Source organism: Arachis stenosperma, chromosome 6 (assembly GCF_014773155.1).
Source record: "Arachis stenosperma cultivar V10309 chromosome 6, arast.V10309.gnm1.PFL2, whole genome shotgun sequence".
Lineage (NCBI taxonomy): Eukaryota > Viridiplantae > Streptophyta > Magnoliopsida > Fabales > Fabaceae > Arachis > Arachis stenosperma.
In genome coordinates this window covers 36,756,992-36,774,099 of record NC_080382.1, presented here as the reverse complement: position 1 = coordinate 36,774,099, position 17,108 = coordinate 36,756,992, and the positions used below count along the sequence as shown (strand labels likewise).

General features: G+C 38.0%; 1 non-coding gene across 1 annotated transcript; it reads right to left on the bottom strand.

The window, feature by feature from the left end:
* Nucleotides 1-16,452: 16,452 nt before the first annotated feature.
* LOC130937645 (small nucleolar RNA R71) lies at nucleotides 16,453-16,556 on the bottom strand. The gene has a single exon (XR_009068854.1). It is a non-coding gene; the product is annotated as a small nucleolar RNA R71 (small nucleolar RNA).
* Between the last annotated feature and the right edge of the window lie 552 nt (nucleotides 16,557-17,108).

Here is a 17,108-nt window from a genome sequence, read left to right as displayed (position 1 = left end):
GTCCAGAAATATGATTTTTGCCTAAAAACTAATAATATTTAACTAAAAACTAATTAAAACATACTAAAATCTACATGAAATTACCCCCAAAAAGCGTATAAAATATCCGCTCATCACAACACCAAACTTAAACTGTTGCTTGTCCTCAAGCAACTAGATAAATAAAATTGGATGAAAAGAAATTAAGGAACAATAATATCTCAGAGTTTCAAGTGAAGCTCAGATTCTAATTAGATGAGCGGGACTAGTAGCTTTTTGCTTCTGAACAGTTTTGGCATCTCACTTTATCCTTTGAAATTCAGAATGATTGGCATCCATAGGAACTCAGAATTTAGATAGTATTATTGATTCTCCTAGTTTAGTATGTTGATTCTTGAACACAGTTACTTCATGAGTCTTGGCCGTGGCCCTAAGCACTTTGTTTTCCAGTATTACCACCAGATACATAAATGCCACAGACACATAATTGGGTGAACCTTTTCAGATTGTGACTCAGCTTTGCTAGAGTCCCCAATTAGAGATGTCCAGAGTTCTTAAGCACACTCTTTTTGCTTTGGATCACGACTTTAACCACTCAGTCTCAAGCTTTTCACTTGGACCTGCATGCCATAAGCACATGGTTAGGGACAGCTTGATTTAGCCGCTTAGGCCTGGATTTATTTCCTTGGGCCCTCCTATCCATTAATGCTCAAAGCCTTGGATCCTTTTTACCCTTGCCTTTTGGTTTTAAGGGCTATTGGCTTTTTCTGCTTGCTTTTTCTTTCTCTCTCTTTTTTTTTTCTGCAAGAAAATTTTTTTTTTCACTGCTTTTTCTTGCTTCAAGAATCAATTTCATGATTTTTCAGATCATCAATAACATTTCTCTTGTTCATCATTCTTTCAAGAGCCAACAATTTTAACATTCATAAAATTCAATATCAAAATTATGCACTGTTCAAGCATTCATTCAGAAGACAAAAAGTATTGCCACCACATATAAATAATTAGAATTTTTCTTATTAAAAACTCGAAAAAAATTAAATTGCCTCTTTATTCTATAAATCTACTATTTTATTCATGTTTGATGATGATGAGAAAAATAAGTTATAACTTAATTGGAAATAAAGCCAAAATAGATATGCTAATTACTACTACTCCTATATAACTTCTAAGGTAAAATCCTATAATAATACTATCACAGAGTTAAAGCTAGAATTAGAACTTAACAACCTGTATTTTGGGAAGTGGATGTTCCTCTAGTCTGTGGGGTGCCTTCAAGAATTAATTTCTGACGCTTCAGCTCCCTTAAGTTCACATCCTTGCTTTTCCTGTTCCCTTAGGTGCCATGATCTTAATGAGTTTTAGCTCAGTGATCATGGCAAGTCACACCAAACTTAGAGGTTTGCTTGTCCTCAAGCAAAAGAAAGGAAAGGAGAGGAGTAGAAGGAGAGGCAGTTTCGAAAAAAAAAAGATAAGATGAGTTGAAAAAGATATGAGAAGAAATTAAAAAGATTTGAAAAAGAATTGGATTGGAAAAAGATTTGTGTTTATGAATTAAGATACATTTGATATTTTTGAAAAAGGGATTTTAGAAATTAGGGTTTTTAGAAATTAGGATTTAAAAATTTTTGGAATTGAAACATGTTTATGCAAGAAATCATGAATTGAAACATAAAAATTAGAAAATTTGTGAAGAAAAACGAATTTTACCTCCTCCCCACCATTCTGGCGTTAAACGCCCAAACGCTGCATGTTTTGGGCGTTTAACGCCCAAACGTTGCTTTTCCTGGGCGTTCAACGCCCAGCTGATGCTTCTTTCTGGCGTTGAACGCCAGGAAGTCCTTTGTCACTGGGCGTTTTTCTGAACGCCCAGGATGCTGTTAATCTGGCGTTAAACGCCCAGAAGGTGCTTCTTTCTGGCGTTTAACGCCCAGAAGATGCTCCTTTCTGGTGTTTAACACCCAGATGGCTACCCTTACTGGCGTTGAACGCCCAGTGGGTGCTTCTTTTGGGCGTTCAACGCCCAAAATGTTTCTTACTGGCCTTTTTCCGCCAGTGAACTTCCAAATTCCCTTGTAACTCTGTGAATTCAAGCAATTGCTATTATACCTTGAAGATACTTGGACACATACCTATAAAAAAAGGAAATTTATTTAATTAGTAAATAAACTTTGTAAATGGCTGGGTTGCCTCCCAGCAAGCGCTTCTTTATTGTCTTTAGCTGGACTACCACTGAGCTCTAATCAAGTCTCAGTTTCGAGCATTCTTGCTCGAAGTTACTTTCAAGATAATGTTTAATTCTCTGTCCATTAACAATGAACTTTTTGTTGGATTCATTATCCTGAAGCTCTACGTATCCATATGGTGATACGCTTGTAATCACATATGGACCTCTCCACCGGGATTTTAATTTCCCGGGGAATAATTTGAGCCTGGAATTAAATAGCAGAACTTTCTGCCCCGGCTCAAAGACTCTGGATGACAATTTCTTATCATGCCATCTTTTTGCTTTCTCTTTGTAAATTTTTGCATTCTCGAAAGCATTGAGTCTAAATTCCTCTAGCTTATTCAACTGAAGCAATCATTTTTCTCCAGCTAATTTGGCATCAAGGTTTAGGAATCTGGTTGCCCAGTAGGCCTTATGTTCCAGTTCCACTGGCAAGTGACATGCCTTTCCATACACAAGCTGGTATGGAGAGGTCCCTATAGGGGTCTTGAATGCTGTTCTGTATGCCCACAGAGCATCATCCAAGCTCCTTGCCCAATCCTTTCTACGGTTAATTACAGTCCGTTCCAGGATTCTTTTGAGTTCTCTATTTGAGACTTCAGCTTGCCCATTAGTCTGTGGGTGATATGGAGTAGCTACCCTGTGGCTAACTCCATAACGAACCAAAGCAGAGTAAAGCTGTTTATTGCAGAAATGACTGCCCCCATCACTGATTAATACTCTAGGGGTACCAAATCTACTGAAGATATGTTTCTGGAGGAATTTTAACACTGTTTTAGTGTCATTGGTGGGTGTTGCAATAGCTTCTACCCATTTGGATACATAATCCACTGCCACCAGAATATAAGTGTTTGAGTATGATGGTGGGAAGGGTCCCATAAAGTCAATACCCCATACATCAAACAACTCAATCTCCAAGATCCCTTGCTGAGGCATGGCATAACTGTGAGGCTGATTGCCAAATCTTTGACAACTGTTACAATTAAGTACAAATGCTCGGGAATCTTTATAGAGAGTAGGCCAGTAGAAGCCACATTGGAGGACTCTTGTGGCTGTTCGCTCACCTCCAAAATGTCCTCCATATTGTGATCCATGGCAGTGCCATAGAATCTTCTGTGCTTCTTCTTTAGGCACACATCTACGGATTACTCCGTCTGCACATCTCTTGAAGAGATATGGTTCATCCCAAAGATAGTACTTTGCATCTGTGATCAATTTCTTTGATTGCAGCCTACTGTACTCTTTGGGTATGAATCTAACTGCCTTGTAGTTTGCGATATCTGCAAACCATGGCACTTCCTGGATGGCAAAGAGTTGTTCATCCGGAAAGGTTTCAGAGATCTCAGTGAGAGGGAGGGACGTCCCTTCTACTGGTTCTATTCGTGACAGGTGATCTGCTACTTGGTTTTCTGTTCCTTTTCTGTCTCTTATCTCTATATCGAACTCTTGCAGAAGCAACACCCATCTTATAAGTCTGGGTTTTGCATCCTACTTTGTGAGTAGATATTTAAGAGCAGCATGATCAGTGTACACAATCACTTTTGACCCTACTAAATAGGATCTGAATTTGTCAATGGCGTAAACCACTGCAAGTAGCTCTTTTTCTGTGGTTGTGTAATTCTTCTGTGCGTCATTTAGAACACGGCTGGCATAGTAAATGACATGCAGAAGCTTGTCATGCCTTTGTCCCAACACTGCACCAATGGCATAGTCACTGGCATCACACATCAATTCAAATGGTAATGTCCAGTCTGGTGCAGAGATGATTGGTGCTGTAACCAATTTAGCTTTCAGAGTCTCAAATGCGTGCAGACACTCTTTATCAAAGATAAATGGCGTGTCAGCAGCTAGCAGGTTACTCAGGGGTTTGGCGATTTTTGAAAAATCCTTTATAAACCTCCTATAGAATCCTGTATGCCCCAGAAAGCTTCTGATTGCCTTAACATTGGCAGGTGGTGGTAATTTTTCAATTACCTCTACCTTAGCTTGATCCACCTCTATCCTCTTGTTCGAGATTTTGTGCCCAAGGACAATTCCTTCAGTCACCATAAAGTGACATTTCTCCCAGTTTAAAACCAGGTTAGTCTCTTGGCATCTCTTTAGAACAAGTGCTAAATGGTTAAGGCAGGAGCTGAATGAGTCTCCAAATACTGAAAAGTCATCCATGAAGACTTCCAGGAATTTTTCCACCATATCAGAGAAAATTGAGAGCATGCACCTCTGAAAGGTTGCAGGTGCATTGCACAGGCCAAATGGCATCCTTCTGTATGCAAATACTCCAGATGGGCAGGTGAATGCCGTTTTCTCCTGATCCTGGGGATCTACTGCAATTTGATTATAACCTGAATATCCATCCAGAAAGCAGTAGTATTCATGACCTGCTAGTCTTTCTAGCATTTGGTCTATGAATGGTAAAGGAAAATGATCCTTTCTGGTGGCTGTATTGAGCCTTCTGTAATCAATACACATACGCCACCCTGTAACTGTTCTTGTAGGAACCAGTTCATTTTTTTCATTGTGAACCACTGTCATGCCTCCCTTCTTAGGGACGACTTGGACAGGGCTTACCCAGGGGCTGTCAGAAATAGGATAAATAATCCCAGCCTCTAGTAATTTAGTGACCTCCTTTTGCACCACTTCCTTCATGGCTGGGTTCAGCCGCCTTTGTGGTTGGACCACAGGCTTGGCGTCACCCTCCAATAGGATCTTGTGCATGCATCTGGCTGGACTAATGCCCTTAAGATCACTGATGGACCACCCAAGAGCTGTCTTGTGTGTCCTTAGCACTTGAATTAGTGCTTCCTCTTCCTGTGGATCTAAGGTAGAACTTATAATTACAGGAAAGGTATCACCTTCTCCTAGAAATGCATATTTCAGGGATGGTGGTAATGGTTTGAGCTCGGGTTTAGGAGGTTTCTCCTCTTCCTGAGGGATTTTCAGAGGTTCTACTATTCTCTCTGATTCCTCCAGGTCAGGCTGAACATCTTTAAATATGTCCTCTAGCTCTGATTCAAGACTCTCAGCCATATTGACCTCTCTTACCAGAGAGTCAATAATATCAACACTCATGCAGTCATTTGGAGTGTCTGGATGTTGCATGGCTTTGACAACATTCAACTTGAACTCCTCCTCATTGACTCTCAAGGTTACTTCCCCTTTTTGGACATCAATGAGGGTTCGGCCAGTTGCTAGGAAAGGTCTTCCTAGAATGAGAGTTGCACTCTTGTGCTCCTCCATTTCCAGCACCACAAAGTCAGTAGGAAAGGCGAATGGCCCAACCTTGACAATCATGTCTTCAATCACGCCTGATGGGTATTTAATGGAGCCATCAGCAAGTTGAAGACATATCCTGGTTGGTTTGATTTCTTCAGTTAAACCAAGCTTTCTGATAGTAGATGCAGGTATTAGGTTGATACTTGCCCCAAGATCACATAAAGCTTGCTTGGTACAAGTGCCCTCTAATGTGCATGGTATCATAAAGCTCCCAGGATCTTTAAACTTCTCAGGTAAGCTTTTCAGAATGACTGCACTGCATTCTTCAGTGAGGTAAACTTTTTCAGTTTCCCTCCAATCCTTCTTATGACTTAAGATCTCTTTCATGAACTTAGCATAAGAGGGTATTTGCTCAAGTGCTTCTGCAAACAGAATCTTTATTTCAAGAGTCCTGAGATAGTCTGCAAAGCGGGCAAATTGCTTATCCTGTTCCGCTTGGCGGAGTTTTTGAGGATAAGGCATTTTGGCTTTGTATTCCTCAACCTTAGTTGCTGCAGGTTTATTACCTACAGAAGTGGGTTGGGAAGCCTTTTTAGAAGGGTTGTTATCAGCACTTGTATGTGACTGATTCCCCACTGGCATTTGAATGCCAGTGGTGGGAGCTGGAGTGGCGTTAGACGCCACTTCCTTGTTTGTTACTGGCGTTTGAACGCCATAACCATGCTCCCTTTGGGCGTTCAACGCCGGATTCATGCTTGTTTCTGGCGTTGAACGCCAGGAATGAGCATGGTCTGGGCGTTCAGCGCCAGCTTTATTCCTCTCTGGGCTCTGACTGTCCTCAGAGGGATTTTGAGTAGCCGCTTGTTCATTTCTTGGTTTCCTGCTGCTTTGAAGTGAGGTATTTAATGTTTTCCCACTTCTTAATTAAACTGCTTGGCATTCTTCTGCTATTTGTTTTGACAGTTGCTTTTCTGTCTGCTTTAATTGTACTTCCATATTCCTGTTAGCCATTCTTGTTTCCTGTAATATTTCCTTGAATTCGGCTAGCTGCTGAGTTAGAAAGTCTAATTGCTGATTGAATTCATTAGCCTGATCCACCGGACTGAGTTCAGCAGTTACTGTTTTAGCTTCTTCTTTCATGGAAGATTCACTGCTTAGGTACAGATGTTGATTTTTGGCAACTGTATCAATAAGCTCTTGAGCTTCTTCAATTGTTTTTCTCATATGTATAGATCCTCCAGCTGAGTGGTCTAGAGAAATCTGAGCTTTTTCTGTAAGCCCATAGTAGAAGATGTCTAATTGCACCCATTCTGAAAACATTTCAGAGGGGCATTTTCTTAGCATCTCTCTGTATCTCTCCCAGGCATCATAAAGAGATTCATTATCTCCTTGTTTGAAGCCTTGGATGCTTAGCCTTAGCTGTGTCATCCGTTTTGGAGGGAAATAGTGATTCAGGAATTTTTCTGACAGCTGCTTCCATGTTTTTATGCTGTTCTTAGGCTGGTTATTTAACCACCTCTTAGCTTGATCTTTTACAGCAAATGAAAATAGTAATAATCTATAGACATCCTGATCCACTTCCTTATCATGTACTGTGTCAGCAATTTGTAAAAATTGTGCCAGAAACTCTGTAGGTTCTTCATGTGGAAGACCAGAATACTGACAGTTTTGCTGCACCATGATAATGAGCTGAGGATTCAACTCAAAGCTACTAACTCCAATGGAGGGTATACAGATACTACTCCCATATGAAGCAGTAGTGGGGTTAGCATATGACCCCAGAGTCCTCTTGGACTGTTCATTCCTACTTGCTTCCATGATGGAATACAAGGGATAATTTATATGTTGATTTTTTTTTTGAATTAAAAATAAAAAACGAAATAAATAAAAGAAATTGGAAATATTTTGAAATTGAAATTTGAATTTTTATATAAAATTTTCGAAAAAAAAGAAGTTCAAAATTAGTTAGAAAATATAAATTTTTTGAATTTTGAATTTTGTGATGAAAGAGAAAAACACACAAAAGACACAAGACTTAAAATTTTTAGATCTAATGCTCCTTATTTTCGAAAATTTTTGGAGGGAAAACACCAAGGAACACCAAACTTAAAAATTTTAAGATCAAGACACAAGAAAAACTCAAGAACAACTTGAAGATTCACAAGAACACCAAGAACAAAAGGAAGAACACCAAACTTAAGATTTTTAGAAAACTTTAATAAAATTTTCGAAAATTATAAAAAGATTAACAAGAAAACACCAAACTTAAAGTTTGGCACAAGATTCAATCAAAGAAAAATTATTTTTGAAAAAGGTTCCAAAGCGTATACCCAATTATCAAGAATATAAACCAATACTCTAGCCAATTAGGAGTAAATGTAACACTTGTTCTGAATATTCCAATTAATGCTTTAAAAAGAACACAAGTGAAACAAGAGAAGACACAAAGCAAGAAAAACTCAAGATCAACAAGAAAGATAAACAAGAACAACTTGAAGATCAATGAAGAACAAGGAACACAAGTTGAAAATTTTAAAGAAAAATATAAGATATGCAATTGACACCAAACTTAGAACAAAACACTAGACTCACGAAAATTAGCAATTAATTAAGAAAAATAATAAATTTTGAAAAAAATTTTTTTTTTTGAAAAGAAACTATCCTATCAAGATTTAATGACTCTATAACAATAAAAATAAATTATTCCTAATTTAAGAAATAAAATAAGCCTTCAATTGTTCAAACTCAACAATCCCCGGCAACGGCGCCAAAAACTTGGTGCACGAATTTGTAATCCGCACAACTAACCAGCAAGTGCACTGGGTCATCCAAGTAATACCTTACGTGAGTAAGGGTCGATCCCACGGAGATTATTGGTTTGAAGCAAGCTATGTTTATTTTATTAATCTTAATCAGGATACCAATAGAGTTCTTTAGCCTCGTATAAAGTAAAAAGGGCATAAAATAAATAGTTGTTACTTGTTGTGCAGTAATGGGGAATATGTTGGAGTTTTGGAGATGCTTTATCCTTTGAACTTCAACTCTTCCTTGAAATCCTTCAACACACGCAAGGCTCCTTCCATGGCAAGCTCTATGTAGGGTGTCACCGTTGTCAATGGCTACTTCCCATCCTCTCAGTGAAAACGTTCCTATGCTTTGTCACAGCACGGCTAATCATCTGTCGGTTCTCAATCAGGTTGGAGTAGAATCCATTGATTCTTTTGCGTCTGTCACTAACGCCCAGCCTTCAGGTGTTTGAAGCTCGTCACAGTCATTCAATCCCAGAATCCTACTCGGAATACCACAGACAAGGTTTAGACTTTCCGGATTCTCATGAATGCCGCCATCAATCCGGCTTATACCACGAAGATTTTGATTAAGGAATCTAAGAGATACTCATTCAATCTGATGTAGAACGGAGGTGGTTGTCAGGCACACGTTCATGGATTGAGGAGGGTGATGAGTGTCACGGATCATCACCTTCTCCATAATTAAGCGCGAATGAACATCTTAGATAAGAACAAGCGTGTTTGAATGGAAAATAAAGGAATTGTATTAATTCATCGAGACGCTGCAGAGCTCCTCACCCCCAACAATGGAGTTTAGAGACTCATGCCGTCAAAAAGTATGTAATTCAGATCTGAAAATGTCATGAGGTACAAAATAATTCTCTAAAAGTTGTTTAAATAATAAACTAGTAACCTAGGTTTACAGAATATGAGTAAACTAAGATAATTGGTGCAGAAATCCACTTCTGGGGCCCACTTGGTGTGTGCTGGGGCTGAGACTAAAGCTATCCACGAGTAGAGGCTTTTCTTGGAGTTGAACTCCAAGTTATGACGTGTTTTGGGCGTTCAACTCCGGATCATGACGTGTTTCTGGCGTTTAACTCTAGACAGCAGCATGTACTTGGCGTTCAACGCCAAGTTACATCGTCTATCCTCGCGCAAAGTATGGACTATTATATATTGCTGGAAAGCCCTGGATGTCTACTTTCCAACGCCGTTGAGAGCGCGTCAATTGGACTCCTGTAACTCCAGAATTTCGAGTGCAGGGAGGTCAGGATCCAACAGCATCAGCAGTCCTTTTTCAGCCTAAGTCAGATTTTTGCTCAGCTCCCTCAATTTCAGCCAGAAAATACCTGAAATCACAGAAAAATACACAAACTCATAGTAAAGTCCAGAAATATGATTTTTGCCTAAAAACTAATATTATTTAACTAAAAACTAATTAAAACATACTAAAATCTACATGAAATTACCCCCAAAAAGCGTATAAAATATCCGCTCATCACCTAGCCGGCCTAAACTTTGCGGGTCGCGACAAGTGACTATCTACTTATGTCATATATCTATATTCTGTCTCTCTCTTAAACTCCTTTATGCCTTTCTCTGTATATCGCTTTCGACTTCACGCTTTATCTTTTTGTTGTCGAAACGTGAGTGATACGTCTTCACAATTTTATTTTTACTCTTTTCAGGCTTCTCGAATAATACTCCTTTCAATTATACTTATATTTATATATTAAAAATCCACCTGAGAGTCATGCCACCGTAATATCATTGACTTATGACTTGAGAATAAGGATTTGAATATTAGGGTATTATACGGAGGCAGGGTTTGGTGAATTTATAATAATTAAATGTGAATTTGATAAGTGAATATTGATTTGGTTGATTATTGTTTGAGTTTGAATGAGTTTATGTTGAATTATTGTTGTTGCTTGTGATTTGTTGGTTTCGCTATGAGGAACAGCTCAGCTGTGGTTGTTTTAATGGTTTTGGAACTGTTGTGATGTGGTATTTTGAGGAAATTGAAGAGATTTGGTGGTTAAAAGATTAAATTAAAAGCGGTGAGGAATCGGTAACTGAAAATCTCGCAAACGGATTAAAATACAAGTAATATTTTGAAAGGGAAGGGCTAAGGGCTTTGGTTTTGGAATAAGAGGAAGATTAATATTTAAACTTTATTTTTGAATGGTAACCTTATATTTGTATATAAAAATCAAAGTACTATTTGTAATTATATAAGTTTTCGGTATTTTGGACAATAAACAAATTATAGGGATAAAATGGATATTTTATAAAAAATTAAGAATAAAGATTAAGTTAATAAGTTTTGAGTAATAAGATTATTTAAAGTTCAAGTTGATAGGTTTTAGGTAATAAAAAAATCATTATTATTGTTATTAATTTATTAAGATTATTATCAATGTATTTTTGAAATATATTATATATTAGTATTTTATTTAAAAGATATTATTTTATTTATGATATACTAAAAAGATAAACAGAAAACTGTCCTAAAAATTTTAGAAAGACAAATCAAAATTAAGAATCTTTGATTCTCTTAAGACACTTAGGGAAATGCAAGGGAATAGTGCGAAGATAATTTATATTGTAGAATGATAAGAAAGAAAAGAAAGAAAGAATGGAAAGAAAAGGAGATAAGCAGAGATATAATGGTGAGTCTACCGAAATTTACTTTCTAGAGATACATCGGCCACTCCAGGGGATGGTCGCACCTGTAAGACAGAGGTTGCTTACAGAGGTTATCAATACATACATTGGCTAGAGAGAACCTCATCTGTAAGACAAAGGTTGCTTACAGAGGTTATGACATTAGAAGCCAAACTCAGACATAGGTTGCTGAGTTAAGTGAAAATATAATTCAATAAATAACAGAGAACAAAAGAATTAAAAGAATAAAAGAACAATACTAAAGAACTTCTGCCACAGGAGAGCAGAGAGCAAATATTAAAAGAATCTTAAGGACCTCTGCCATAGGAGGGCAAAGGGCAAGAATGAAAGAATGTATATACTACAGGGATCTCTGCCACAGTAGAGCAGAGAGCAAAGATTAAAATAGAGTTGAATGTTGTTTGGGCCTTGTGCCAAGTGTCTAGTGGGGACGACGATACATAACGCTCACTTGACACTATAAGGGTGGCTCAGTGAGGACGACGATGCGTAGCACTCACTGGAGACCGAAAGAAAGGTTCCTCCATGAGGAAGGCGATGCGTAACGCTCATGGAGGGGACGTTGGCTGAGATAAAAACGGCGGTACGAAATGCTTATCTCAGGACAAGTATCAGGAATTGTGCAATAAACCCACCCATGAGCTCATGGCCTGTATAGGACTAAACGTGCATCATATTTGTTTGCGCATATTTATTTGTGATTATGTTTCTATGATTGTGTGTGCTTGTGATTGGATTCTAGTACTATAATTGCTGAATTGGATTGTCGCTTGTTGACTATTATCACTGACGAATTATATATAAAATGAAATAAACTTCTAACCCTGATTCTATTAAGAACTTCCCAATTCTTATCCCCTATCTCCACCCCTTTCAGCTACAGGTGCGAAGGTTTAGTGCGGAACTACAAGAGCATAGAAGATTCTATTTACAAGTTGAGTTGTTAGATTTTATTTTTCCCTCGTCATTTACTCTTTTATTTTTTAGAGGGGTAGAAATTGTATTGAGGATTTTGAAATAAGTCTATATATTTAATGCTATGTGAATATATATATCTTTGTGGTTAAGTGGTTTAAATAAAAGAATCTTCGTTTTCTTAATTAAAGGTTTTGGTTCGTATTAGCGAAGTCTCAATATTAAATAAAGATAGTATATAATAAAAAGGTTTAGATGTAAATAACACCTGAGCTTTTGGTACGATCTTGAGGTGCTAAAAGTTAGGGTGTTACACGAGCCCTGCCCCAAAAAGAAAGCCCCTAATCTGGAACCCAAGCTAACTTAGCCAGTCTGTACAACTCCTAATCTCTCAGTGAATCTATCCAAAAGTGTGAGACTAAACTAAAATTTCTACGCTAAGCTGAAGATACCACCCAAAATACACTACCAGCTCTTACTATCCTGATCAATCATTGCAACCAAAAGACGAGATTTCTATCACCTTCATATCCTACTAGGGGTGGCAAAACGGGTCGAGCCCGCCGGGCCGATTCGCAAAACCCGCTAAAAAAGGCGGGTCGGGCTAGGATTTCGAGCCCGCCAAATTAAAAAAACCCGCCAAACCCGCACCGCCAAATTGGCGGGTTTTGGCGGGGCGGGGCGGGCCGGTCCGCCGGGCCGAAGCTTTATATTTTTCTTTTTTTTATTAAATAAAATAGTGGTTACTATTATAAAATTAATAATTATAGAATTTTTAAACACTTTTTTTCATTTTTTGTTTTTATTCTTCTTTTAGTTATTAACTTTATTTATTTTATTTTACAATTTCGTATATATGCTCAAATTATGTGACTTATTTTTTAAAATAAAGATGATTTTATTGACAAATATTATTTTGAACAATTTTATTGAAGTTAAAAATTAAAAAAAATAGTAAACAAATTATATTATAATTTGACTATTTTTTATTTGTATTTTATTTTTTAATTATTATTTTTTGGTTATTTTTAATGAATTTTATTTTTCAAAAAAAAAAAGAGTCAAGCGGGCTAGCCCACTGATGAGCGGATAATTTGTACGCTTTTTGGCATTGTTTTTAGTATGATTTTAGTAGTTTGAGTTGAGTTTTTAGTATATTTTTATTAGTTTTTAGTTAAAATTCACTTTTCTGGACTTTACTATGAGTTTGTGTGTTTTTCTGTGATTTCAGGTATTTTCTGGCTGAAATTGAGGGACCTGAGCAAAAATCTGATCCAGAGACTGAAAAGGACTGCAGATGCTGTTGGATTCTGACGTCCCTGCACTCGAAGTGGATTTTCTGGAGCTACAGAAGCCCAATTGGCGCGCTCTCAACGGTGTTGGAAAGTAGACATTCTGGGCTTTCCAGCAATATATGATAGTCCATACTTTGCCCAAGATTTGATGGCCCAAACTGGCGTTCAAAGTCACCCTCAGGATTCCCAGCGTTAAACGCCGGAACTGGCACCTAAATGGGAGTTAAACGCCCAAACTGGCATAAAAGCTGGCGTTTAACTCCAAGAAGAGTCTCTACACGAAAATGCTTCATTGCTCAGCCCAAGCACACACCAAGTGGGCCCGGAAGTGGATTTTTATGTCATTTACTCATCTCTGTACACCCTAGGCTACTAGTTTTCTATATATAGGACCTTTTACTATTGTATTTGTATATCTGGAGATCTTTGAATCTTTTGATCACTGGGAGGCTGGCCTCACGGCCATGCCTAGACCTTGTTCTTATGTATTTTCAACGGTGGAGTTTCTACACACCATAGATCAAGGTGTGGAGCTCTGCTGTACCTCGAGTATTAATGCAATTACTATTGTTCTTCTATTCAATTCCGCTTGTTCTTTGTCCAAGATATCACTTGTTCTTCAACTTGATGAATGTGATGATCCGTGACACTCATCACCATTCTCACTCATGAACAAAGTGACTGACAACCACTCTTGTTCTACAAGCATACGAGGCTCTAGTGTTTATCTCTTGGATTCTTTAACCGGAATCTTCGTGGTATAGGCAAGAACTGATGGCGGCATTCAAGAGAATCCGGAAGGTCTAACCTTGTCTGTGGTATTTTGAGTAGGATTCAATGATTGAATGACTGTGACGTGCTTCAAACTCCTAGCAGGCGGGGCGTTAGTGACAGACGCAAAAGAATCACTGGATTCTATTCCGGCCTGACCGAGAACCGACAGATGGATAGCCGTGCCGTGACAGGGTGCGTTGAACATTTCCACTGAGAGGATGGGAGGTAGCCACTGACAACGGTGAAACCCTTGCATAAGCTTGCCATGGAAAGGAGTAAGAAGGATTGGATGAAGACAGTAGGAAAGCAGAGAGACGGAAGGGAAAGCATCTTCATACGCTTATCTGAAGCTCTCGCCAATGATATACATAAGTATCTCTATCTTTATCTTTATGTTTTATTCATCATCTATACCCATTTGAGTCTGCCTGACTAAGATTTATAAGGTGACTATAGCTTGCTTCATACCAACAATCTCCGTGGGATCGACCCTTACTCGCGTAAGGTTTATTACTTGGACGACCCAGTGCACTTGTTGGTTAGTTGTGCAAAGTTGTGTAGAGATCACAATTTCGCGCTACCAAGTTTTTGGCGCCGTTGCCGGGGATTGTTTTGTGTATGGACAACTGACGGTTCATCTTGTTGCTTAGATTAGGTATTTTTCTTCAGAGTTCTTGAGAATAAATTCTAGTGTTTCATGATGATCTGTTGAAGTCTGGCTGGCTGAGAAGCCATGTCTAATCTCATTGGACCGAGGTTTCAACTTATCATCACAAGAGCTTGTTGATTTCTATCAATCTTGCTATTGGAGCAATGATCTGCTAAGGCTTGGCTGGCCATTGGCCATGTCTAGTGTTTTGGACCGAAGCTTTCTTTGAAAGCTTGGCTGGCTGTAAAGCCATGTCTAATTCCTGGACCGGAGTCTTAGACTAGCATTGCAATGATTCCTGGAATTCAAATTGAGAATTCTGAAACTTTTATTTTCTAGTTTCATATAATTTTCGAAAAACCACAAAAAACTTTATAAAAATCATAAAAACCAAAAATATTTTATGTTTCTTGTTTGAGTCTAGTCTCTAATTTTAAGTTTGGTGTCTTGCAAGCATTGTTTGTTTGATCTTGGTTCTATTTTCAAGTCAATAGTACAGGGAACTGAAGATTCAGAACATGCAGCAGAGGAATTACACAGAAAAAGCTGGGCGTTCAAAACGCCCAGTGAAGAAGGACAGACTGGCGTTTAAACGCCAGCCAGGGTGCCTGGTTGGGCGTTTAACGCCCAAAAAGGTAGTGCATTGGGCGTTAAACGCCAGAATGTGCACCATTCTGGGCGTTTAACGCCAGGATGGCACAAGGGGGAGGATTTTGTTTTCAAAATCAATTTTTTTTCAAGTTTTCAAAGTTTTTCAAAATCAAATCTTTTTCAAATCATATCTTTTCAATCAAATGTTTTCAAAATCAATTTCTTTCCTTTTTCAAAGATACTTACTAACAATTAATGATTTGATTGAACATTTTAAGTATGTTGCCATTTCTGTTGAGAAAGGTTTAATGTTTGAATCATATCTTTTCTTGTTAGGCAAGTCATTAATTTTTAAAAATCAAATCTTTTTAAAATTGTTTTCAAATCATATCTTTTCAATCATATCTTTTTAAAAGCATAATTTTTTTTATCATATCTTTTTAATCACATCTTTTTCAAAACAGTTTTTTTATCATATCTTTTTGATTTCTAATTTCAAAAATCTTTTTCAAAAATTACTTGATTTCTTTTCCACTCTTGATTTTCGAAAATCATCTAAAGTTTTTCAAAAATGTTTTCAAAATATTTCACTTGATTTTCGAAAATTCCTTCCTCTCTTCCCACATCCTTCTATTTATGGAGTACCACTCTTTCTCAATGCACAATTCGAACTCTATCTAATCAAGTTCGAATTCTCTACTTCTTCCTTCTATTTTTCTGTTCCTCTGACACTTCAAGGAATCTCTATACTGTGACATAGAGGATTCCATATTTTCTTGTTCTCTTCTCTTTCATATAAGCAGGAACAAAGACAAAGGCATTCTTGTTGAAGCTGACCCTGAACCTGAAAGGACCTTGAAGCGAAAGCTAAGAGAAGCTAAGGCACAATTCTCTGTAGAGGACCTAACCGAATTCTTCAAAGAAGAAGAACACATGGCAGCCGAAAACAACAACAATGCAAGGAAGGTGCTGGGTGACTTTACTGCACCTACTCCCGACTTCTATGGGAGAAGCATCTCTATCCCTGCCATTGGAGCAAACAACTTTGAGCTTAAGCCTCAATTAGTTTCTCTAATGCAACAGAATTGCAAGTTCCATGGACTTCCATTGGAAGATTCTCATCAGTTCTTAGCTGAATTCTTGCAAATCTGTGACACTGTCAAGACTAATGGGGTTGACCCTGAGGTCTACAGACTTATGCTATTCCCTTTTGCTGTAAGAGACAGAGATAGGACATGGTTGGACTCACAACCTAAAGAAAGCCTGGACTCATGGGAAAAGCTAGTCAATGCTTTCTTGGCAAAGTTCTTTCCACCTCAAAAATTGAGTAAGCTTAGAGTGGAAGTCCAAACCTTCAGACAGAAGGATGGAGAATCCCTCTATGAAGCTTGGGAAAGATACAAACAATTAATCAGAAAATGTCCATCTGACATGCTTTCTGAATGGAGCATCATAGGTATTTTCTATGATGGTCTCTCTAAACTATCCAAGATGTCTTTGGATAGCTCTGCTGGAGGATCTCTTCATCTGAAGAAGACGCCTACAGAAGCTCAAGAGCTAATTGAAATGGTTGCAAATAACCAATTCATGTACACTTCTGAAAGGAATCCTGTGAACAATGGGACAAGTCAGAAGAAAGGAGTTCTTGAGATTGATACTCTGAATGCCATTCTGGCTCAGAACAAGATATTGACTCAACAAGTCAATTTGATTTCTCAAAGTCTGTCTGGAATGCAAAATGCACCAAACAGTACTAAGGATGCTTCATCTGAAGAAGAAGCTTATGATCCTGAGAACCCTTCAATGGAAGAGGTGAATTACCTAGGAGAACCCTATGGAAACACCTATAATTCTTCATGGAGAAATCATCCAAATTTCTCATGGAAGAATCAAGAGAGACCTCAACAAGGTTTCAATAACAATAATGGTGGAAGAAACAGGTTTAGCAATGGCAAGCCTTTTCCATCATCTTCTCAGCAACAGAC